This window comes from Trachemys scripta, chromosome 17, assembly GCF_013100865.1.
Source record: "Trachemys scripta elegans isolate TJP31775 chromosome 17, CAS_Tse_1.0, whole genome shotgun sequence".
In the NCBI taxonomy this organism is placed as follows: domain Eukaryota; kingdom Metazoa; phylum Chordata; order Testudines; family Emydidae; genus Trachemys; species Trachemys scripta.
In genome coordinates this window covers 21,831,816-21,856,013 of record NC_048314.1, presented here as the reverse complement: position 1 = coordinate 21,856,013, position 24,198 = coordinate 21,831,816, and the positions used below count along the sequence as shown (strand labels likewise).

Here is a 24,198-nt window from a genome sequence, read left to right as displayed (position 1 = left end):
GATGCAGTGTCTCTGTAGACACTGGGTTCCTTACATCAGCTGTTGCCTGTCTTGTCAATTTCAGGGATCAATTGCCAGGTCTCCGCTCCAAGCAAGACTCCCAGCCTGGGCTCCCCCTTGGAGCCCTGCTGCCCCTATGGTCCCTGCTCCCAGCAGACAGCCCAGCTGCACCGAGTCTGCCCCACCCTTCCACTCCCGTGGCTCTTGGCTCCCTGCTGGGACCCTGGCAGCCAGCTGGCTGGAAGCAGGGAGGCAAGAAGCCTGGGGGACAATTGAGCTCCTGATGAGAGCTGTGCAGAGCTGAGAACCCTGGCTCTCAGCTCCCCGCACTGCCCCTCGTCAGTCGGTGCAAGCGCTCCTGGTGAGGATGCACACCACCAACAGAACAAGGGTAGTTTGGACATCAACCACCAGAGTAATTACTGTGGTGCCTGTTAGTCAACCTACCCTAGGTCGACTTAAGATTGTAGGGTAGACATGCCCTCAATTACCAAGAAAAAAGAATCTTTCCAGAAATCTGGATGCCCATCTGTTCAGAAGTGGTCACTGACTTGGGATATCCAACCTGAAACATCCTCGGCCTGATTTTCAAAGGCGCTGAGCACACACAATTCCAGCAGAAGGCAATGCCCCTAAAAAAACAGATCCCAAGTGTCTCAAGCTGTACCCCCAGAAACTGAGGCACCCAAAAATCAGTGGCCTCTTTTGAAAATGTTGGCCTTGCCTTCCATTATTCCAGCTGATAATGCTACAGTCTCCTTGACAGCTCTTTGCAACATAAAAGACAATTGTAGCTTATATTATTAAGTCTGTCATCAAAATTACAGATGTCTAACACTATGAAAGTCAAAAAGGAGCAGAGAAGGAGGGCGGTTCTGATGCATAAACCCCAGCGGAGCTATGGGGAGCATTTTGAATAAGAAAAGGTGTTATTCCTGTCACTCTTACAGCAGCTGAGATCCTATGAAATTACTTATTGCTTTCTCTTTCTGTGCACAATCTTTCCAGCCTCTCAAATATGCATCCTAGGGCCACAAAATCCTACTAAGCTGCTCTGCTAAAACAACAGACAGATACACACAGCTCAGCCCTACTGGGAGGAGCACGGAGCACAGCACGCACGGTTCACTGGGAGAAAGCAAGGAGACACTTTCCCAGTGAGCGGCGAATTCCCTTTTGTTTAAACAGCTTTTGCACCCACCGCACTGGCGTCTCCTCATTTTAATATTGTCAACTAATGAGGCCATGAGAGGCAGTTCAGCCTCTTAGGAGTTTGCTTGGGCTGTGTTTTTAGGCCTAACCACAGCGATTTCTCCTCCCTCAAGCGCTGCAATCACTCCTGGTGACATCAAGTACTAATTGCTAAGGGCCAGAGGGTGCCTGGCTCCTGCATGGGAGTACAGAGGAAAGAGGGGTGCAAAGAGCCTGCCCCAGCCTCCCAACCAGGGGCTCAGCAAAAAGGGATGCTGCACAAGCACTCTGCAGAGCTAATGCTGCTGTAGGGACTATCCTCTCCAAAGAGGCCATGGCCCCAACCCCCCCTTATGCACCCACACAAGAAAAGTAACTGAATAACTGATGGCTGAGAAATAAAAAGAAGTAAGTGGAGTCAAATCAATTTGCCTTTGAACATTAACTTGACTATTAATAACCACTTGGCCTGTGAAAATGAACCACTGTAAATGCCAGGCTACAATTTAACATGAACATATTCAAGTAGATCTGTGACCTTCCTCTTCTCCTCATGCTCCCGGCCCATCCTCCTCCTCCTGCCTGGCGTGCTTCCTCAAAGCTGGATCCTGCTTGGTGTGCGACACCTCCACCCCCCATAGGGAGCCACATCTAGCCTCTGGCCTCGGCAAGACCCCATCCGAAAGCTGTGTCCTACTCTCTGGTGTGCCGCGGTGCTACCTCACCCCCTGGCCTAAAGCATTAACAACAAACATCACATACATGGTTCCCATCATCAGCACCCCCGCTAGAAATTGCTCCTGCGCCCGTCCCCCTGGGGCTCTGGTACCATAAGGATTTACTGCCTTTTTTTTTTAATGTAAAGCAATATAGCAACCGTGACAATCTTCACAACCTGGTGATTATTTTTTGCAGTGCTTGAATGGTGAATAATGCAAAGACCAGAACAGATAAAGTAACTGGTTAAGATTTTTCAAGCAGCATCCACTATCGTGACACGTTTTTTAACTGGCCTCTACTGAATTTAATTTTTTTAAAAAGGTTTGTATGAAACCTAATACGAAGGGAAACATTTGCCAGGGGTTATTTGATTAATTTAATTTAATTTCAAAGACATCCGTTATTTTGTAATTTTGCTTTTCAATTTTAACCTTCCCTGAAGTGTTCGGATCAGGCAGGCACCAGACAAGTGCAGGGGATCCGGAGAGCGGAACTGACCAGTGTTAAGTTAAGTGGGGGGGAGTGAAACTGCTCTATCTAGTTTCACTGCCCCAGTCGGAATGAAATGCAAAACGCACACAAAATGCACACATGGGGGAATGAACTGGGGCTCGGCTTTAACCACTACCTCGGGGTTAATTCTCAGCCGCCCTGAGCACATTAGGGAAGGACAGTCGCATTCTTAGCTTATGGGAGTTTTAAGTTGACAGTCTCCCTTTAAAGATAGGGATCACAGCCTCCTGCAGGCGTCCCCCGCCCCATTCCTCGGTCCCACGCACCAGGCTGCTCCCTCCAGGCGCTGGGACCAGGGCGCTCACCTTGTGGGCACGTCTCGGGGGGGTGAGCGCACGGGGCTGACGCACAAAACTGCTCCGACAACCCCCATCCCGGATGGAGCAAGACGCTGCCCTGCAGGCGGCCGGGCCGGGGTCTGGCTGCACCGCCCGGAATTGGGCTGGAGGAGCAGCGGCCTCTGCCCCCGCGGGCTGCTTGCACCGGAGCAGCAGGGACGTCCCCCGGGGGCGGCCCGCTCCGAGAGCCCAGCTCCGGGCGCCGCGGAGTCTCCCGCGCTCCCTCTTGCAAGGCGAGCCGGGCTCCGGCAGCCCCGGGGGTCCCGCGGGACACTCACCTCGCGCCGCTGCTCCGGCCGGAGGGGCGCCCGGCCCAGGCTGGGGTTAGTGGGAGCGGATCCCGGAGCACGCTCCGGCCTGCGGAGCCCGAGGCCGCCCCCTTCCTCTGCAGCTGCCCGGGCGCAGCACGCTGCCGCCTGCCCCTCGCTTGTAATTCAACCCCCTTCCCGAGGGCTCGCTTCTCAGGGAACAAGGAGCGGCATCGGCTCCAGCGCCCAGCAGCTCGCTCAGGGACTGGCTCCGACTGCACGGCCAAGCCGGTTTACACGGCAAAGGAACTCATTCCGAATTAAGCAGAACCTAGCACATTTCTTCATCGTCTGTAACTAGTGCGGTTCAGCAAACCGGTGGGTGAGGAGCGACAAGGCCCGCGTGTCTGCCTGTGGGCTCCCCCACTTACAGATTGTCTACAAATCCCTTAACTAGACACCCCTCCATTGCCAAGTGGAAATCTCCAGCGCTGCCCGAGATAAGTGACTGGTGGACGCACTAAGGAGGGATTGGGGGGGGGGGGGGGGAATGTAGTCAAGTGAAAGGAATAAATGTTTCCAAACTCTCCCTGAGATGTAGCTGCCTAGGCCTGAAATGTATCATTAAAATGTCAAGCCTGTTTCACACACATTTGCATCTGGAATCACAGCCAGGTCTTTATTAGTTCCTTAAGACAGTTAACCTTTTAAAGCAAAATTATAACAAGGTTGTCAGGCTGATTGGTTTTTTCCCCCTGCCTTGCTGTCTATAATACACATTTTAAATTATGGACACCCAGAGAGACACATTCCATGTACAAAGCATTAAGCATGAACCAAAGGGCATCATGTAGGGTGACCAGATGTCCCAATTTTATAGGGACAGTCCCGATTTTTGGGTCTGTCTTATATAGGCTCCTATTACCCCCCCCTCCCGATTTTTCACATTTGCGGTCTGGTCACCCTAGCATCATGCAATGCCTCCCCTCAAACCCAAGAGTCTCATCCCCTATTGAAAGGGGAAGGATGGACTTCTAGATAAGGCACAAGCTTGGGTCAATTTTCCAGCTCTACAGTAGACCCCCCTCCCCCCCATGACCATTAATTTCTCTGAGCCTCAGTGTAATGAGCTAATAATAGCTCCTTGCTCTCAGCTATCTGATCAGAGCACACTGTGGAGTATAGGGACTGTGTATTTCCATAGTACGGGCGCACTGGAGCCCCTAGGCCCTACTGTAATACAAATGAAAAACAAAAATGAATGCTAGTGCCCAAGGCTTGGAAACCAAAGATGTTAGCAGAGAGCATCTTGAAACTCCACTTCCAATTCTTGCCTCAGCTTCTCCATCTCTAGCATGGGGATTTGGTAAGGAAAAATAAGTGCTAAGGAGATTCGTTACTCACTTCTTCTGAAGGGGTAAGTATTAGTAGCAGTAATTTCTGTCCTCTACGGAAACTTCACAGAAGCCTAATGTAGTAATAAATCATGTTTTTTGACAGCAAGACAGGGCCCTCTTTTCCATCATATGAAATTAATAGGCAGCAGATTTAAAACAAACAAAAGGAAGTATTTTTTCACACAACACATAGTCAACCTGTGGAACTGATTGCCAGAGGATGTTGTGAAGGCCAGACTATTACAGGGTTCAAAAAAGAACTAGATAAGATCATGGAGGATAGGTCCATCAATGTCTATTAGCGAGGATGTCCCTAACCTCTGGTTGCCAGAAGTTGGGAATGGGCAACAGGATGGATCATTGATCATTACCTGTTCTGTTAATTCCCTCTGGGGCACCTGGCATTGGCCACCATTGGAAGACAGGATACTGGGCTAGATGGACCTTTGATCTGACCCAGTGTGGATGTTCTTATATCATACTAGAAAATTAAAATATAATGACCTGATAGGCAGCCTCAGCTCAGCAGATTTTAGTTCCCCTTTATCAATTAGGAAATTCCAGCCAGTGACAAAAATACAAGAGAAAACATGACTAGTTGGGTTGATATCCCACAATCCCAAAGCAGTAATTTTCATACTTCTAATCTGGAGCGTTCATGATCACTGCCTTGATGTTGACCTTGCATAAGTGATGCTGTGGCCAAAAGAGCTAAGGGGAGCTGGGATGCATAAATGGGAATCTCAAATAGGAGTAGAGGGGTTATTTTCCTTCTGTGTTTGGCACTGGTGTGACCACTGCTGGAATCCTATTTCCAGTTCTGGTGACCACAGTTCAAGAAGGACATTGATAAATCGGAGATTGTTTAGAGAAGAGCTATGAGAATAATTAATGGATCAGAAAACGTGTCGATCATTATAACAGTTCAATCTATTTAGCTTAGCAAAGAGAAAGTTGGGGCATGATTTGATCACAGTTTATAAATGCTGATATGGAGAACAACTATTTAATAATGGGCACTTCAATCTACCAGGGAAAGGTATAACAATCGAAAGGATAGAAGTTGAAGCTAGACAAATTCTGACTAGAAATAAAGTGTAAATATTTAATAGTGAGAGTAATTGGAACAATTTACCATTTTTAATCAAGACTGGATGTTTTTCTAAAAGCTCTGCTCTAGGAATTATTTTGGGAGGTTCTTGGGCCTATGTTATATAGGAGGTCAGACTACATGATCACAGTAGTCCCTTCTAGTCTTAGCCTATGAATAGCCGGGGCTGTGATTTTGTTCTACTTTTGTTGCTTACATCATGCACCCAACGTTCACAGGGAAGGGATGCACAGATTTCTTGCTACAAAAACAGGATGGATCCTGGCATAAAGAGAAGAACATTGAGCAGATCCACTGTTTCTGGAAATTCCTAGTTTGGGGGCAAGTAGTTGGAAAGGCAGAGCAGCAGAAATGTTGTCAATTGCAATGTCTTGATCTTATTCCAGCAGCCTGGGTAATACTAGTGCATGAGCACATGCGTTTCACTGTCACTCCAATTTAAACATGGCAGCCTTCTAATCTACGGCATGCAATTTGCACAGCTTGCTCTATAGTCACATTGGTGTCCAGGCTTTCACATCCTAACCATGCTTACCTTGAGTTCAGTTGCTCTTGTACCCGATGCCTGGCATGTTGTAAGCTGATAGATAAAAAATCAAAATGTCTGTGTGCAATACCCACAATGAGGTGACTTAGGACAGCAAGAGATCAACTGAAAAGGAAACAACATTCCTGAAGATCGATTTACAGTAGGACTGGACAGGAGGTCACTAAGTGGGAAAAGGGTATTGGACTCATACTCCTATGTAGGTGTTTACAGGCCAGATCAATGCTTATTGAACTCAATGGCAAAATTCCCACCGACTTCAGTGAAGGCTGGATTAGGCCCTTTGTCAGACAGTCGTCGTTGTTAATGTGGACTGGCATAGATCTGGAGTGCTACCAACATGGCATTTGCTGTTGAGAGGGAAGTAATTTCCTTTTAGCCTGAAGAGCAGGAAAACTTCCTGGAGCCATAAAGAAATGTATAAATAATAATTATTTGACTCAGGGGCAGCGTGTACAAAAAGATAGCTACTATTCCAGGTGCAAGCACAACTACATGCAAAGGGCATAATCTGAAGCTTTCAGGTGCCTTAAAATGTAGGGAAGGCAAAATATCCATGATTCCCAAAGGTCTTTCAGGGAAACGTTCATAGACCTATTCCCACGGTTATTCCTGAGCCCTCGTATGACTCATCAAACTTCTGCCTGCTAGTGAAGTACCTGTTCAATACAAAACATATTCCTCCTGATTCTGACTACAGGGCACATGATCTTACAAAGCCAGAAACTTCCTACCTGTACCTTGCTGCATCTTGAATCAACTTAGTGGCATTTTCTTCATGAGACTGTATTGCAGTTCATAGACTTCAAGATCAGGGGGACCATTGTGATCATCTAGTCTGACCTTCTGCACATCACAGGCCCTCATAAATAACTCACAAATAACTCTGCTCCTGCCCTGGTATTTATCCATCTGATGAATTTATAGATAGCAATCCTATCTCCCCCTCAGCCTTTGTTTGGTTAGGCTAAACAAGCCAAGTTCCAGGAGTTCAAAGCTTCTGCTTTACCGTACATTTAACAGTCTCCTGTAGTAACTTATCATATGTTCTCCAAGTCACCTGCACATGATTCCACCAGTTTTTCAATGTTCTTGGGCTCGACCTGGGCTAGGCAACTCCATTCTTCAGCAGTGTTCCTGGGTTCTAACAGGCTGAGAGGCTCTAAGACTCTTTCTATACTAGTGTATTTCTTAAAGTTCCCCTCACTGCAACAGTATCTGTCCCTAGGAATCCTTCATGTACTTCTCAGAGTCTTGAGTATTCCACCCTCTTCCCCCTGCTAATCACTTTATACCCACATCTCCAAGATTCTGTGCTAGAGACAACTGGATGGAACTCCCTTTGGAGCCTATCAGCTTGGCTTCCTTTCCATCCAGAAAGGGTCATTTCTGAGCCACATGAGGAAATGTCTACACAGCATTTTGGAGTGAGCCTCCCAGTTCAGGTCAACAGACTTGGGCTCACACGAGCGCTCTAAAAATAGCTGCATCGACAGCGCTTTGAAGTTGCAGCTTGGGCCAGAGCTCAGGCTCTGAAGCCTAGGGAGGAGGGTGGACTTCAGAGCCTGAGCTGCAATTTCAGTGTGCTGTCTATACAGCTATTTTTAGAGTGCTAGCATGAGCACTGCTAATGCAAGTCTGTACTCGGGTTGGGAGGCTTGCTGCCCCGGGCTCCAAAATACTGTGTAGTAGACATTGGGTACTCCCCCTCTGCCCCTCCTAAAATAGAGATCAACATCAGAGCAGACAGAGAGAGAAATGGGGGGTAATATATGCTGTAAAATACCCAAATTAACACATTGGCAATGGATAACGAAGGCATATGGTAAGTAAGCAAGCATTTGGGAGTTGCAGTTACCAAATACAGCCTCTAACACCAGAGATAAAAGCATGTCACAAATTTGAGAATTCCACTGGGAACAACCATCATAGATTGACTTCTCTCCTATGGTCCTCTCTGCTTCCATCCTTGCGCCTCTTCTCTTAAGTGTTCATTTTGTGTCTGTTCTAGATAGACTATGAACTCATTGCACAGTGCTTAGCGCAATCCCACTGTGGCCACAAGCTGCTCATGCAATACAAATGTTTAATAATTAAAAAAAAAAAAACACAGTGTGGCTTGTAAACCACTATGTGCACTGATGCTGTCATAAAAATGGGTAATAATGAACCACATTCTACTCTGTTGCACTGGTATAAATCTGGAGTAATTCCACAGATTTACTCCATATTTACACTGTAATAGAGCAGAAAGTGCCCCATCACCAGGTACTCCCTGGTCCCTTCCAACCCTGATATTCTATGGTTCTAGGGTTTTGGAACCAAACTGAAAGTCCACAAGAGACTGGGAGAATGTATCCATATGCACACTTATCTCTTCATTTCAAATAGTTTGTTACTCTTTACCTAGAGGGAACAGTTAATTTACAGTAAGTCAATGTCAAGATGGCTGTTTAAAGTCCTCTTGAGAATTGCCTTGGGAGAGGATTTTGTCCTGGCTCTCTGATGCCACTATAGATTCAGCTGAGCCTCTTTTTATTTTTAAGGCACTCAGCATCAGAGCATCATTGAATTAGAAACAGACAAGACCTACTCAGTTCTATTCAGTGCATCCTCCCACTGATGAAGGATTGTCCCCTCTGGTGTATTCTTTTTAGAGATGGAAAAGAACTCTCAGGTCAGTTAGCCCTGGAGAACGATGCAGGCTGTCCTAACAAGTCATCGACAGATCTGATCTGGGCCTATGACCCTCCCAAACAGGTCAACTGCGGATCAAATCAGTCCCCAGAAACTCCCCAACCGACTAGCTGGATTTATAATCCACAGAGTAGAATTAAACTAGAACAAACCACATGCCAGCACATGATCTTATTAGATCTTGGTTTTACCTTTCCTTTGAAGGACCTTTGCTGAGAGCACTTCACCCCTGGTAATGGTTATCCCTGTCTTGTAGCAGGGACAGTCTCCATTTAATGTTTTGGAAAGCAATTACTTTAAAACACTGATGCCTAGCCATCAACAATGCCTGACACACCAGCAATGTAAATTTGGAAGGTGCTTGAAAAGAGTGTTTACGAGAAGAACACTCTGTTAAAAGTCTGCCTTCATAGCAGATAACAAGGCTAAGACAATGACAGATTTCATTCCCCAAGTAGTCAGAACCATGCTCCTTCCTTTTCTTGCTTCCGCATGTTTATCCAGAGAGCAGGCACCAATCTGCAATTAATTGGCAGTTTGCAAGAGCATATTGCCTAAAGATAAACAGAGTGGGTGATTGTGTCATATGTAAAATGGCTGAGCGCTGCAGAGGTAGAATGTTGACCCAATTCAAAAACAAAAAAATTTTTTTTTTGGTCTTCTTGAAAAATAATTGAATTTAAAGGAATACATTTTGCATGATCCCTCTGGCCTTTAAACATTTGTGTGTGTGTAAGCCATTCCAGGTCTCCGCGCCCTCCCTAAAAAGTAGTTTAGTAAATTAAGAGTTTATTGAAAATTTTACTGCTGACACCAGTGGAGTGTTTCATTGAGAGGAAGTTTTTCACATGGTAGCAGACAAAGTAGAGCATTAGAATATGATGCTAATGGCCTTTGCCATTTAGAAAGAGTGTTTTGCAAACAGGGAAAAAACAAGGTGCTAGGCCAGAGGATTTCACTCTAGCTGGGACCCATGTAATACCCAAAGGAACAGAACAGCAGCGGGGAGGAATGGAGACAGCACAGGGGAGGAGATCAGAGTTCGGGGACTTGAGGTCAGAAATGGATACTAAGGATGGATTTGAAGGAAGAGAAGGGGAATGACCAGCACTTGCAGAACAGGAGGGTATTGCATTTAGTGGACAGGAAGAGACCCAGGCTGTTCCAGCTTCCAAGCACAGGGGGCATCATGGAAGCAAAGGAAGCAATTAAGAGAGATGTCTGAATGGGAATGGTCCTAGGGGACTAGAGAGGGAGAAGGGGGACATGAGAACAGACATGCAGATTGGGGCCTTGGAGAGAAGTAAAAAGGGAGTTTGAACTTGACACTGAACCAGTTATGTAGCTAGAGAAAGGATGAAAGGAGGGACATATGTGACATGGTCAGAACAGCAGCAACACACTTGGCAGCAGAGTGGTCAGTTTCACTGGGAGTTTATAGTCTGTGGGCCACATTGCACTGTGTGCAGGGGGTCCTGCTTTGAGTAGGGGGTTGGACTAGATGACCTCTTGAGGTCCCTTCCAACTCTGATATTCTATATTCTATGAATTCTGCACAGCCAGAATCCAGCCCTGTTTCATTTTCTGGATTCCAGGCCCCAACCTAATGGAGATGGTTTTGGCTTCCCAGAACTGCATGGGGAGGACGCCAGTGGGCTTTTAAAAACTTTTTTCAGTTAGATCAAATTTCAGTCCCTAAAACTAGGTACCCAAATGTGACAATTATTACCTAAATAAGCAGTGTGATATTCAGAGGTGCAGAGCACTCATAATTCCCCTTGATTTCAATAGACTCAGCACACTTGAAAAGCAGGCCACTTAGTTAAGTGGCTAAATTTGGATTAAGGTGCCTAACTCTCCGCATCCAAGGTTGGAAATGACGGCCTTAAGTTTTGAAAACTCATGAAAACATTTCTACTCATATCAGAGTTTGCAGCCCCCACTTATTGCTATTTGCACAAAGCTTACATTTGGGAACTAAATCTAAGCTGTCAGCGCTCCTTATTTCCAGAATAAGGTCCCGGTTCAGCAAGGCACTTGGGCACATGCTAAGTGCTTTCCTGAACTGGAGCCTATCACGGGCAGAGTCTTTGTCTCCAAAGAGAGAGGTTCTGATCCTGAGGCGAGCTGCCCAGTAGCGTTGAAGCTTGCTCCTGCGTCTCTCAATTGTACTCTAATGAACGTACAGCAGTAGCCTACAGTAGTTCTTTTTTCAAACCACAATAAAGCCAAAAACACTGGAAGGATGGCTTCAAATTTTGCTGTACTCGGTATTTTGGGAACTGTTGCAGCAGCCTTGCAGCACTCGGACACGTGTCCACAGTATGTGTGGGTGAAGAGACGTCAGAGGACGCAGCAAGGAGCAGCACAGTGATTAAATCAAGAGGTAGTTTGGAGCACGATCATTTGGCAAATGTGCATGAGAACGGATTTAGGACAGCTCCAGCATCATCTTACCCTATCTGAAACCAACTATCAACGCAAACACAGGCAATAGAAGCTGGCATTCACTTTCAACTGTTTATAGTTTCCCTCAAGTGAAGAAACATTAAAGGGTTAAAGACAGCAAAATGTTCCCAGGTCCCCCAGTGCCAGGTGCCCTACTGGGGAGTCTGGTAATCTACAGAATCTGGACAAACTTGCTCTCTAAGGCTATGTCTACACTACCGCGGTAGGTCGACCTACGCTACACAACTTCAGCTATGTGAATAACGTAGCTGGAGTCGACGTATGTTAGGTCAAGTTACTGCGGGGTCTACACCGCAGGGGGTCGACGGGAGAAACTCTCCCATCGACTTACCTTACTCTTAGTTGGGGGTAGAGTATAGGGGTCGACGGGAGAGTGATCTGCTGTCTATTTCGTGGGTCTTTACTAAACCTGCTAAATCGACAGCTGGTGGATCGATCTCAGAGCTTCAATCCCGGCTGTAGTGTAGCCTAAGTAAGGGAGAAAATGGCTTTGTTTCAGTCATAACCCATCTATGTGGGATGGTTGCATTTAGAGCTAGTCAAACGTTTTGAAGGACATGTCCTCATTGTAAATGATCTTTTTTTTTCGGGGGAGGGGGGGAAAATCAACATTTCTATCCTCAAAGATGATTTTTTCAATTTTTTAAAATAAAATCCCAAAACAAAAACAAAAATATTCTGTTTTGGTTTTTTCAGGATCATGTTCGTTTTTCATTTTGCCCTTTTTCTCCCCCTTACTCTCCCCTGATTTTTCAGTGGCAAAATGGAAAAAGGAAAACGGGAGAAAAAGAGGAAAGGGGCGACAAATGACAAGCAAACACTTTTAGATTACAATTTTCACATCAAAGAAAACGCGTTGCATTTCAAAACCCGATAGAAGACATTTTCAGTTTTTATATTTTTTTCAAGAAAAAAAAAAAAAAAGCTCCCATTTTCCAACCATCTCTAGCTGTCTTGGTTGTGCGACTCTAGCAGACATTTCTATGTTCTACTTCCAGTTGGTTTGGGGCTGGTTTCTGGTGAGGCTATTTCAGGAGTTACAGGGAATGGAAGACTGAGTCTCTGCTGAGTGTGGCCTGGAGGTGATGCTGCAGGTCAGGGTTGAGGTGCATCAGCAGAGAAAAATGCCTGCCTGTACTGTTCCCAGCTCTAACTGGTGTGATCATGACGCTGAGCAGCTGGCACCAAATCTGCACGGAAAATCTCCAGTTCAGAGTTTAAAAAAGTGAAAATAAAAAGCAAGCAGCTAGGAAACAATGCAAAAGGCAAGTCGGGCACTTCTCCCATTCCTACCCTACCTACTTTTCCTATGTCACAGGACACAGATCTGTCATCCAGTGTATGTAGGGGATCCCTTGCAGCTGTACGTTTTCTAGGCACAGAAATGTATCTCATTGCTCTTTAAAGAGCAAGCATCATAATACCAAGGGTCTCCCGCCTACAAGTATCGGACTGCAAGCTCTTGTGAACAGAGACTGTCTTTGTGTTCCATGTATGGATACTGCTTAGCACAATGGGGCCTGACTGGGGCCCCTCACAGCTACTGCAATTCATATACAGACCAATAATAATTTATAGAAATAAGTGATAATACAGAGAGAGTCATAATTATAATAATGCCCAGCCCTGTGAAGCCACCACCTGATTAGCCTAACCAATACCATTGCAAGTTAAGTATTATCCCCATTTTACAGTTGGGGAAACTGAGGCAGGAAGGCTAAATGACCTGCTCAGTGTCACAGAAAATGAATTAGGGAACCAGAATGCCTGGCTCCCAGCCCTGTGCTCAGACCTCACCTCCCTCTGAAGGAAAATTAACAGGAAGAAAGAGAACAGTGGAGTCCTTGTCAGTCACTCTGAAGAATGCAATGGAAACACAGATTTGCTTTTTAAAGGGAAACCTGTTTCATGACCTGATTACAAAACTGTCAGAGGGCAGCTGTTAAGACATGTTGGACTTGAAACTGAAAATGAGCCATCAACCAGGGCTGTTGATATGTCAGTCTAGGCTGATCTTAATTCACTAGAATGGACTTTAAATTCAGAAAAGCCACAGGCTATGAAAGGTGCCAAAGGAGAGTGGAATGTGGATGACCTCTGACCTCTAAAGACAGTAAGCAATAGGTCACCAGAAAGGGAAGGTGGTGGTGAGGAAGAAGGTCCGGAGGCCTTCTCCACCACATGAGGCTCATGAATGAGCCAGAGGCTTCAGCACTCTGCTCACCAGACCGCACAGGAATGACACAAGAACCATTCATCTGAAAAATGATTCAACTTCCTACACTGTTTGCAAATTCAGATCCAACGTGGGCCTGATCCTGCCAGGTGCCAAGCATCCAAAACTCCCTCTATTCAGGATAGTCAAAGATGCCCATCATCTTGCAGCATGGGGCCACAATGAACAGCAGGTCTAACCTCACTCCAGAATGAAAACGCCTATTAGACAATGGCTTGAGAATTAGGACAGAGATTTGAGGTGAGAACTGTTGTCTGCAAGTATAAAGGCTAATAAGTGATGGATAGTATTCACTTAGAGTACCTCTGAGAGGGAATCATATGGCCAATCGGAGAGAACCATAACCATGCAGGTGTTGAAACAGGCATGAGCAACATAGAACCTAACTTGCAAGGGAAGTTAACATGGAAAAATTATTTCTCCATCAGTCTGAAGATTCTCTATAAATCCTGGAGCAAGCAGGGGCTTCTCGATCTAATACCAGGCGATGAGTTCATGTTTCCAGCGGGTCAGCATAGAACCAATCAACAGACTTATTCAGGAAAGCCAGAGAAATTAACAGGCGGGTAATACAATCAAGCCCCAATAAAGACATTCACTGGAGACTGAGATGAGGGCAAAACTGATGTTCTGAATCCTCTGAAAACAGGAAAGATCCACAAATCTGATTTATCTGCTAGATAGCTACCAGATTCAGGCTTTGAATGCTCTGGTGTACAGTTTGTGCACTTCAGATCTGCTATTTTAAGACAATTAGACAAGAGAGATTGGCTATGCATCCTGCTTTGGACCTCTAGCGGCATCCTTAGCAGTATTTCCATCTTATGCAGCCACTGCAAGAATGGCAGTATAAGATATGTGTTGTTAACTAAGGTAAGCTCAATTCTCAATGCTGACCATTGGGGCTTGTAGGGGAATTCCAAGCTGGCATTTTCTCTGGCACTTCCCCAAGGAGGAGTGAGTAGTTACATATGGCTGGTGTTTATGAGAACTTCTACTGAGAAATGAGTGTCTTTTTCAAGATTTACTGGTCTGATTATGTGGTGGGCCCCTGCACTAAGTTTAGACAACACTTTCCCTTCTGGGCTTAAGCAACAAGCAGAAAAATTTAAGAGGCCATTAATCAGTTATTTTACCCTATAACTTACCTTGTATCACTTCATGCAACTCAATGGCCATCACAGTTTATGGATTGGCACCTGGACATTTAAGGAAAATGTATATAATTTAACTCAGATTGCTTGAAGAATGTGTGAGGGAATAATAGCTATAAATGGAGAGGACTTTCTGCAGCTAACTCGACAACATAAAATAATTTATTAAAACACCACTCAGTGAAATATTGTGACAGATGCTCATAGATTCAACTGCTATATAACAAGTGATGGTCTACCTGCCTCCCTCTAATCACCAACCTTTATTTTTAAGGCCAGTCATCCAATTGTCTATCCACCTGTTTGTCCATCCATCTAGCTAGATCTTTATACCACACATCACCAGGGTATCTCAGAGTTTACATTATTTTACATTATTTACAAAATCCCTGGTGGAGAGTAACAGCAGATACGGAAGAGTTCAGGTCATATTCATTCACCCCTCGCACTTATGTGGTTTTAATATTAGCGGGCTCTAAAAGGAATATAACAATGCCAGTAAACAAGCTCTTGAAGAGAAGAAGTGATGGGGAGAAAAGAATTACAGAACTGATGAATGAGGACAACAGAGGTTTTAGTGTGTGTGTGTGTGTGTGTGTGTACACACACACACACACACATATATATATCTCTGTTGTCCTCATTCATCAGTTCTGTAATTCTTTTCTCCCCATCACTTCTTCTCTTCAAGAGCTTGTTTACTGGCATTGTTATATTCCTTTTAGAGCCCGCTAATATTAAAACCACATAAGTGCGAGGGGTGAATGAATATGACCTGNATATAGAGAGAGAGAGAGAGAACGAACGAGAACAGGAATTGGCAGCACAACCAACATGGATTTAGAAAGGGGAATCTGGGTAGTAGCTGGCTATTGAAGTTTGGTAGAAACAGTTCCTGCCACTGTAAATCGCTGCAGGCACTTTTTAAAAATATTCCTTTACTTCCTGGTTGTAGCTCAGAGCCTGAATTATTCAAAGCATACCCTATTGACAGCATGACTGAAGCAGCAGAGCACTCGCATGCAGAGGCAATGGCTGTAGTTTTCCACTGTGCACAGTATATTCTGCTTACTAAATGCATCAAGTAGATAATTGTTGTCAATCCTTATGAACCCAGAAAGCACTGCCGTGGAGTGCAATACTCCCTGTTAAATAAAGGGCTTTCAGACAAGCTCCCTGTCATCTCTATCCCTTTAGAAAGGAGGGTCTGGTAGACAGGAAGCAGCTCACCCCTTGTGGAAGAGAACACCATTTACAAGATTGATTGGATTGATTCTCTGGTGGTCTTGCCCAGTGGCTCGGATTCAATGGCAATTGCGGCCTGACGGAAACCAATGATCAGACACATTATTGAGAAGGATTTCCCTGTTGTAGGTCAGACTGTAGGTGCAACATAATTGACGAGGTCATTGTGGGGAGGTTTTACTCACAGAGGCGCAATAGCTTGATCCTATATAGCACTTACTAGGTTGTGTTCCTGGGCAGTCCCTGAAGCACAGCCAGATTGCTTTCCATGCAGTCCCTTGCTCTTACATTGGGTGGGGCGGGTGTTGGAAGGTACAACTGTCCCACATGTTAAGACTCATTCCGTAAAGGCAGAACTTCATGACTTCGAGGAAAGGCCCAGAATTTTAACCACTTCCATCAGTAAAGTCTGACTTTTATGCTGAAAGATGGCAAAGTTTCACCCAACTTGGGAATGGGAAATTCTCATACAGTGGGCCCAGGTGACATCGTAGGAGAAATTACACCATTTGTGGCAACCGTTTATCGGGTGGGAGTGGAGGGAGAACGGTTTTGGTAGAAAACTGAGAAAATGTAATGCAAAAAAGCAGTAGAGATGTGGGAGTTTTGCTTGGGTAAAGATGGAGTAAAAACTAAGTATACTGGCCAGTGATTTTACCAGCTTTTTCATACAACTCTGCAGGGACACCTGGGCCAAAGGCTAGGAAATGCTTTAACAGCTACAGCAGGAAACAAACAAGCAAATCCCTAGAAAGACACCAGGGTGAAATTCACACCTGTGCAGAGGGCCTACACAAGCCCCATGCACTACTTAAACCCCACTTAAAACCACAACTGACCCCTTTATCCCATCCTCTCGCCCCACTGGGCTTAAGCAGGACTTCCCGAATGCATGGCCTTGTTCTGGCCCTCCGCACAGGGTGAATTTCACTTCCTCTGAACAAACCCACGTGCAGAACATATAACAAGGCAGGTATACCTGCTCCCAGCAATGCCTCTGAATGTAAAGCCATTTGAGAGAACATGCTGCTTGCCAGACTTTATATTTCTAATGGGAGCTGACACTGCCAGCGCTGAAACTCGGAGGGGAAAATCTCATCCAACAAGGAGATTAATTTAAAAAAAAGTAACTGACACCGGTAAACGATTTAAAAGTAAAAAAAACAAAAAATAAAAACAACCCCCCCCCCCCAAAAACAAAAAAAGCCTTCATCCCAAAAATAGAACAAAAAAGCCTCCTACTTTTAAACAAGTCAATTAATTAAAAGAAGCAAAGCAAGTTTCTGAAAGTCACATGTTTTTTTATATATCACACACACACACAGAGGAATCCAAGGTTTTACACTCCATTTGAAATATTAAAAGTCTGCAGATGTTTCTAAGTGCATGAGAAGTTAGATGCAGGAGACCAGCATTTCATTGGAGAAAACAAGCAGTAGCAGATATAGGATGGTAATAGCCCAAGGGCTTTGCTGGTAGCATGCAAGATAATGGGAATCCCTCCCACACCACAGATGATGCTTTTATCACAACTCCCTTCACTCCCCAACATGCACGGCCTTTGTTTAGATCCACTATGACTTGCCTTCTGCATAATGCACTTCTACATTGAGAAAGGTCCCTCCTTTGCACTGCAGAGACATCTGCCATTTTGTGTTCTGATGCAGACTGCTCAAGGAGACATACGCAACAGGCGAAATTCTGGCCCACTGAAGCCAATAACCACCTCCTCCCCAGGATGTCACCCATCTTCACACAAGGAGACTTTGCTATCATTGTCTCTTGGGGTACATCTACACTGCACAAATCTTACAGCATTGTGTAGAATACATGCACTGCACACTTCCCTATTATGGGTATAAATACAGTGTAGACAGTGAGGCACTCCTTAGGTGAGCAAAGTATAGACATGCCAGAACTTTAGGTTATGTATGCCCTACACAGCTCTCTACATGCCTAAGCAGTGCCTCCTCCATCCACATGGCTATTTTTAGCAGCATCATGTCCAGCTGCCTCCCCAATACAGAGCATTTCACTGACACATGTAACTATGCATCTGGGTGTGGACGCAGCCTGCCTGTCACTGCCACATGCAGCGGTCATGTCATGTATGGACTGGTGGCAGAACTTGCTTATTCACACCAGCTATGTTCATCACAAGATCCTTCAGTCTGTATCCACAAAAACAACGAGGAGTCCAGTGGCACCTTGACTAACAGATTTATTTGGGCACAAGCTTTTGTGGGTAAAACACACACTTCAGATCTGAAGAAGTTTTTTTACCCATGAAAGCTTATGCCCAAATAAATCTGTTAGTCTTTAAGGTGCCACCGGACTCCTCATTGTTTTTATGGATACAGACTAACACGGCTACCCCTTTAATGCTTTAAGGTATTTTAACACAGCGCCCATAGAGGCTGAACAGTATAATACATCTTAGCATTCCATTACATCTTCCCCTTTAAGTTCTTCATTCCTACCATTTACAATGTTTAATGTACCACGGTGTCTTTGAAGTTCAATACGTATCAGTCTGGTAAGTGTCTCTGAATTATACTGGTTTCCCAATTACACAACCTGAAAGTGTACCAACTTGGTCATCTGGTTGTCCATTAGTTGTAACAACTGGCTGTAGTTGGGCCAGAATCCTTGAGTCGTCTTCTTCCGCATCCAACATCCCTAGAGTTTGCTCTGTTTGCTCTTTGAGGAACAAACTGTAGACATTGACGGTTTCTGTTGAATTCTCCTCTGACCGTCTTGATCACATATGATCTCGGTACTGAATTCCTTTTCTTGACGACAGCTGGAGTAGTCCATCCCTTTTCTCCATCAAATTTGACACATGCATAGTCACCAGCTTCTAGAGCCAGCAGTTTTCTGAGTGATGTCTGTTGTAAAAGTGTTTATAAGCTCTTTTAAGGCTTACTACTTGATTGGGCTACTCTCTTCGCGTCTGGACACTTTGGAGATAACTACTGTTCCAACTTAGGAAAAGAACCTATGAGTTGTCTTCCCATCAGGAGTTATGCAGGACTATATCCAGTAGCTGCTATAGATGTTGATCTGTAACTCAGAGACAGAGAAATGGATCTTCCTGCTGTACGATTTCCTTGATTTTCCGTACAGCTCTCAGCCTCTCCATTTGCTTGTGAGTCATGGGGGTTGTCAGTAATGTGATCAAAATAATATTTCGTTCAGATTGACAAATTCTGTTGTAGTGAATTGTGGCCTGTTGTCTATCATTAGTTTATGTCTTTCAAGTACATTATTTCTATATATCAGGAAAACAAGTCCACAATAACCAGGTAATGATGTCCTCTGAATTCGCATAAACCCGCAGTTAATCTCTTCTATGGTCTTTCTTGTAGAGGTATTGTTACTAAAGGTTCTTTGTGTTGTGCTGGTTTGTTAGTTCTGCAATGTTCACATGCAGATACGTTATTCTTTGTGTCCTTGCTGCTGCCAAGCCACCATTGGCCCATTCATGGCATTTAGTCAATGCTTGATATCCTTCATGGATGAGGTTTAGTCTTGCATCCACACTGACCATTCTGGATTTGTTCACATTGAGGAATTTGAGCTGTTGAGAATTTTTTTTACCCTTTGAAGACAATTTCTCAATATGGCCCCCACAGCCAAGATGTGTTGGACTTTAACAGTTCATTCGATGGTTTGTAGGTACCAACCAAGGTAATTTACCATACCCAGTATACATCTCAGTTCTGGTACACTATTTGGTGCATTCAATTGTTGAATTGCTTTTACTTTCTCAGGGCTAGAATTGATTCCATCTTTGTTCATTGTCTGTCCCAAAAACTCAATCTGTGGTAGGTTGAAAACACAGTTTTCCCTTGTTTAGCTTCAGTCCAGAATGACTGATTAGGCTTAAGTCTTTGTTGAGGATTTTGCTATGTTCTTCCATCAAAGATGCATATATCAGAATATTGTCCATGAAAACTACAGCTCCATTTGTGTTTGTTAACAATTCTATCATTTTTCTTTGGAAAATTTCAGGTGCACTGGTTACCAAAAGGTAATCTTCAAAAGCAAAATCTCCCAAAAGATTGTGATAAATGTAGTCAGTTTAGCACTTTTTTGGGCTAAAGGAATTTGCCAGAATCAGCTCAATGCATCCAGCTTGGAGAATAATGTAGTACATTTCACTTTGAGAAGGAACTCACCCAGTGTTGGGAAGATATATTTTTCTTTCACAACTGCTTCATTAACTCTTAAGAGCCACACAGATTCCTATTTTTCTTTATGACTGGTACAATTGGGGCACACTGTGCTGTTGGCTCAGAGATCTTCTCAGTTTGCTAATCCGCTCCATTCTCTAATTCATTTTCCATTTCATGAAGTAATGAGATTGAAATCCTGTGAGGTGTATGTACATTATATGGTTCAGCATTCTCTTAAGGTTATTTGTACTGGATGTCCTTTCAAAAATCCAATATCACCAAATATTCTATTGATTTCTTCCACCTTTCTCACTAGGCCTACCATAGCTGCCAAGCTGCAGCTGAGAAGGCTTTTGGTCTGTGGTCCTTTGATCACATACCAAGACAAAAGCTATGCATTCAGAGTGTAAGTTGTTTCTGTGGCGAACTGACCCATGCAGTTCAGAATACCTCCAGGGCTAGTCAGAGCCACGTCAGGTAACTTTTGCTTTGAGAGGGGTTAAAGGTGATTGCAAGTCCCTTCTGAGATGATGGTGACATCAGTTCCCAAGTCAATTTTAGAATCAATCGTTATGTCATGAACATTCAGTTTCCCTCTGCAGCAGGCTCCATGTCATCACAAATGATAGATCCCAGCAACAATGACTCTTGATTTGTCTGTAATATGAATCAACTCCCTGACTGCTTTGGTGCAGCAAACAGCTGCAAAACTTCCATATTTCATGCATTTATTGCACTGTGTGCTTCTGGACAGACATGCATCATCTCTTGGGATATAACTTTTTCCGCATCTTGATTCCACATAGGCTGGAATTTGTCCCTCTTAGCCTGGGAGGTCTCTCTCCTTGCCTCAGGACTCTTACGGTAGTGACTTCTAGCACTCACACTGCATCTGTTCACAACTTCTAAGATAGCCTCTTGTTTTTCAAGTCTCACCAGCTCAGACTCCTTTGCTTTCTGCATAGCCATGACTAGGGTTAAATCTCTCTTTAGTTGTAGCCGCTCTGAAAAGTTATCATCTCTTAACCCAATAACCACCTATCTCTGCTATTTTCATGTTTTATATTCCCCCAAATCAGTTTTCAGCCAATGTATGCAGAGTTCTTATAAAACATTCAACATTTGCCCCTCGCTCTTGAAATCTCTGGTGGAAACATGCTCTTTCATAAGCCACATTTCTCTGAGGTATAAAGTATGCATCAAACATAGCCAGAACACTTTCATAGCCATCTATGTGACTGTCTTCAGTAAAGTCAAAGGATTTTAAAATATGCTCTTCCTGCTTCCCCATTGCATAAATTAAAGAAGATACCTGGGTATCTCCAGTTTCTTTGTGGAGCTCGGTAGCAATGCAAAATCTTACAAAATATTGTTTCCAGTCTGTCCAGGTTTGTCAAAGCTGAAATTTTGCGGGGTATTGAAAAGTGGCAAGTTGATGAGATCTTGCAACTTTCGTTGCTTTGTTCCTTTGGTTTGTAACCTTTGTTACTATTTTTCTTCCCTTTCTGTTCTTAGTTTGCTTCTGACACTAGGTCATGTTCCTGTAACAGATATTGACTGCTCGCAGAGCTTGCTTACACCCCCCCCCCCCATGCTTTTCTAGGTATGGCTGAGGTTTCTTTAAATAAGGTATTTTATACATGGTGCCAACTAATGAATGAACAGTATAATGCAGTTTAGCATTCCATTACAGTAGCTACATGTGTAGTGCTTATACCCTACACACAGCAGCCAGCAAGACCTTCGTTTGTTACTCTTACAGCGTAAAATAAAAGTGATTACCACTCAAAGAAGATGGATTTTTTTTGTGTAAGCAAAAGCATAGCACAGCACACCTTTTTGTTTGACACTATTATTACTGCATCATAAAGATCAGACAATTAAAAGAAACAATAATTACAAGCTAGAAACATCACTCTACAGTCAGAATTTTCAGACCTGGAGGCTCTCCTCAAAATGACATTTAAAATCAAAATATTGGACAAAGAATGGGCAGCCTGTCCCAATGGACACCACTCTGGACTGGAGGTCAGGAATACCTCCTACTGGGAATCAAGAGACTGGAGTTCTAATCCCAGCTACCACTGACTGGCTGTGATGGGAAAGTAACTGAACCACTCTGTGAATGTTTCTTCATCTGTAAAATGGAGGATACTGATGCTTATCCATAGAACAGTTTGAAAAATAGGAAGGGTTTTGGTGTTTGAATTTCCATGTAATTCAGGGTTTTTCAAAAATTTTCCTCCACTCCCCTTTCACCCCACTTTTTTTTTTTTAAAAAGCCTTTTCCCATTTTGCCACAGGGAAAAAAGGGGAAAAATAGGAAAATAGAGAAAGGGAGGGGAGAATATAAAGGCTAAAAAAAAAAAAAACCACACACACACACACACACACACACACACACACACACAAAACACAACCCAAAGACTTTAGTTTTTCATTCGAAAAAAACCCTGAAAATTTCAAAATTAACTATTTTTTTCATTAGGTGGGAAGAGGAATAAGGGCCACTTTTTCATAAAAAATTTTTTTAAACAAAACTCTCACCCAGTTCTTGTTATCCCCCTTGGAGACGTATGGATGGAAAGGTGTTATGGTAATCATGTCACCCAAGTCAAATCCATGTTTACATTAACAAACGCTGGCTTTATATGCACCACTCCCTGCAAATACAGCTGTTACAAGTCACGTAGCCAGTTTGGAAAACTAGCCCTTACATGATCCCACACGTGACACTCCAATGCCACTGGGAATGAGGCTAATGCTGCAGGAGAATGACTTTCCAGGACAAAGGGAAACAAGCTGGATACTCTGTTTGGCAAATTGGAGCCTGAGGCACCCCAGAGAGACATCTGTGCCCATTGTGAGGACGAATAATCTCTCAGCTATATTCCCAAACCAAGGCTCAAAGGCCCCTTAACAGCATCCCAACAACAGAGGGAGAACTCTTAGTTCACTGGGAAATCAGTGGTTCAATCCTGTTTCCATGTAAGTCAATGGCAAAGATCCCATTGACCTCCATGGTACAGGCCCAGGCCCCAGTTAGACTGGCTGCTCTGTGAGCACTCATTAAGGTCCATCACCCCCCATACGCCAGAGATGCCTTACTGGCAGGGAGTTCAGGTAGCCAGTGTGGCCCAGGGGCATTCGTGACTCCAAACTGGTGCGTGTAGCTACTAGAAGCTGTAATAGAAGATCTGACAGTGGGTGCAAAGAGGAAGCTTTCGCTACCGCTGCCTGTGATGGGACCTGATCAGAAGAGAAAGCGGCTTTTGCTTTCCTCTCAGAGCCCAGTATCCTTCCCCAGAGCGAAGCTCATTTACAGGCTGCAGGCACCACTGGGGGCCATAGGGAGTGGGGATGGGATAAGGGTGCCTTGCAACCTTAGGCAGTGGGTTGAAATTCAATCCCAGACGTTAACCACTGAAAGCTGTCATTAGTGGCCTGTCTGCAGTAAGAGGGAGGTCCCACAGCTCCGGGGGTAGGGAGCCATTTCATCAACACCATCAGCACTAATTGTCTGCCATGGCAGCCTTGGAAAAGAGGCCAAGGAGTGCGTGAGCCAGAGAGACCAAGCTCTGCCCTGGTCCCTCTTGAGCTGAATGAAGACACCTTGTGCTTAGAAGATCCCAGCCTTTGTCCTTGGGTCTCCCAACCTAAACATTATTCAATGATATTTTTTAAACACTCATGTAGCTGTAACCCTGTAACACGAGACCGGCAGCTCCAAAGGATTAATCCCACAGCCAGTCTAATGAATGTATTATCTTCCCAGTAATTTAGTGTAAGCAAGTGATTTTACTGCAGTCATCATAACCGAACCCATCGCTAGTGTGTCCTCTGGATGTCATCAGTAAATAATAAATGAAGCCAGCCAGAAAGAGGGAAGGGAAACTATATACACCAGGTATTTGGGAGCAGGTTGAGAGGCAAGTGGCCGTAACAAGCACAAAAGGAAAAGTCTGACAGGTCAAGCCCTGGGGACCTTTTCAATGTCACAGGGATAGGTAGAAAGAACCGATAAACCTGTGAGTAAAGGCAGCGTTCTTGGGCTCCCATCGGGTGTGCAAAACAAGCCACAAACCCCAACACCTACGGCATGGCCAGTGAAAAGGACATGTCTTCTCAGGCTGAAAGAGCGAGGGAGTCATTTC

General features: G+C 44.4%; 1 protein-coding gene across 5 annotated transcripts in view; it reads right to left on the bottom strand.

The window, feature by feature from the left end:
* DAB2IP (DAB2 interacting protein) overlaps positions 1-24,198 on the bottom strand; it is a 328,611-nt gene that overhangs the window by 122,018 nt on the left and 182,395 nt on the right. Inside the window, exon 1 of one of the 5 annotated variants that reach the window (XM_034793823.1) lies at positions 3,041-3,447. The exons of the other annotated variants lie outside the window; for them this stretch is intronic. The gene's annotated coding sequence lies outside the window, so the exon portion shown is untranslated. Of the gene's footprint in view, positions 1-3,040; positions 3,448-24,198 lie in introns of those variants that run through there. 5 annotated transcript variants of the gene reach the window in all.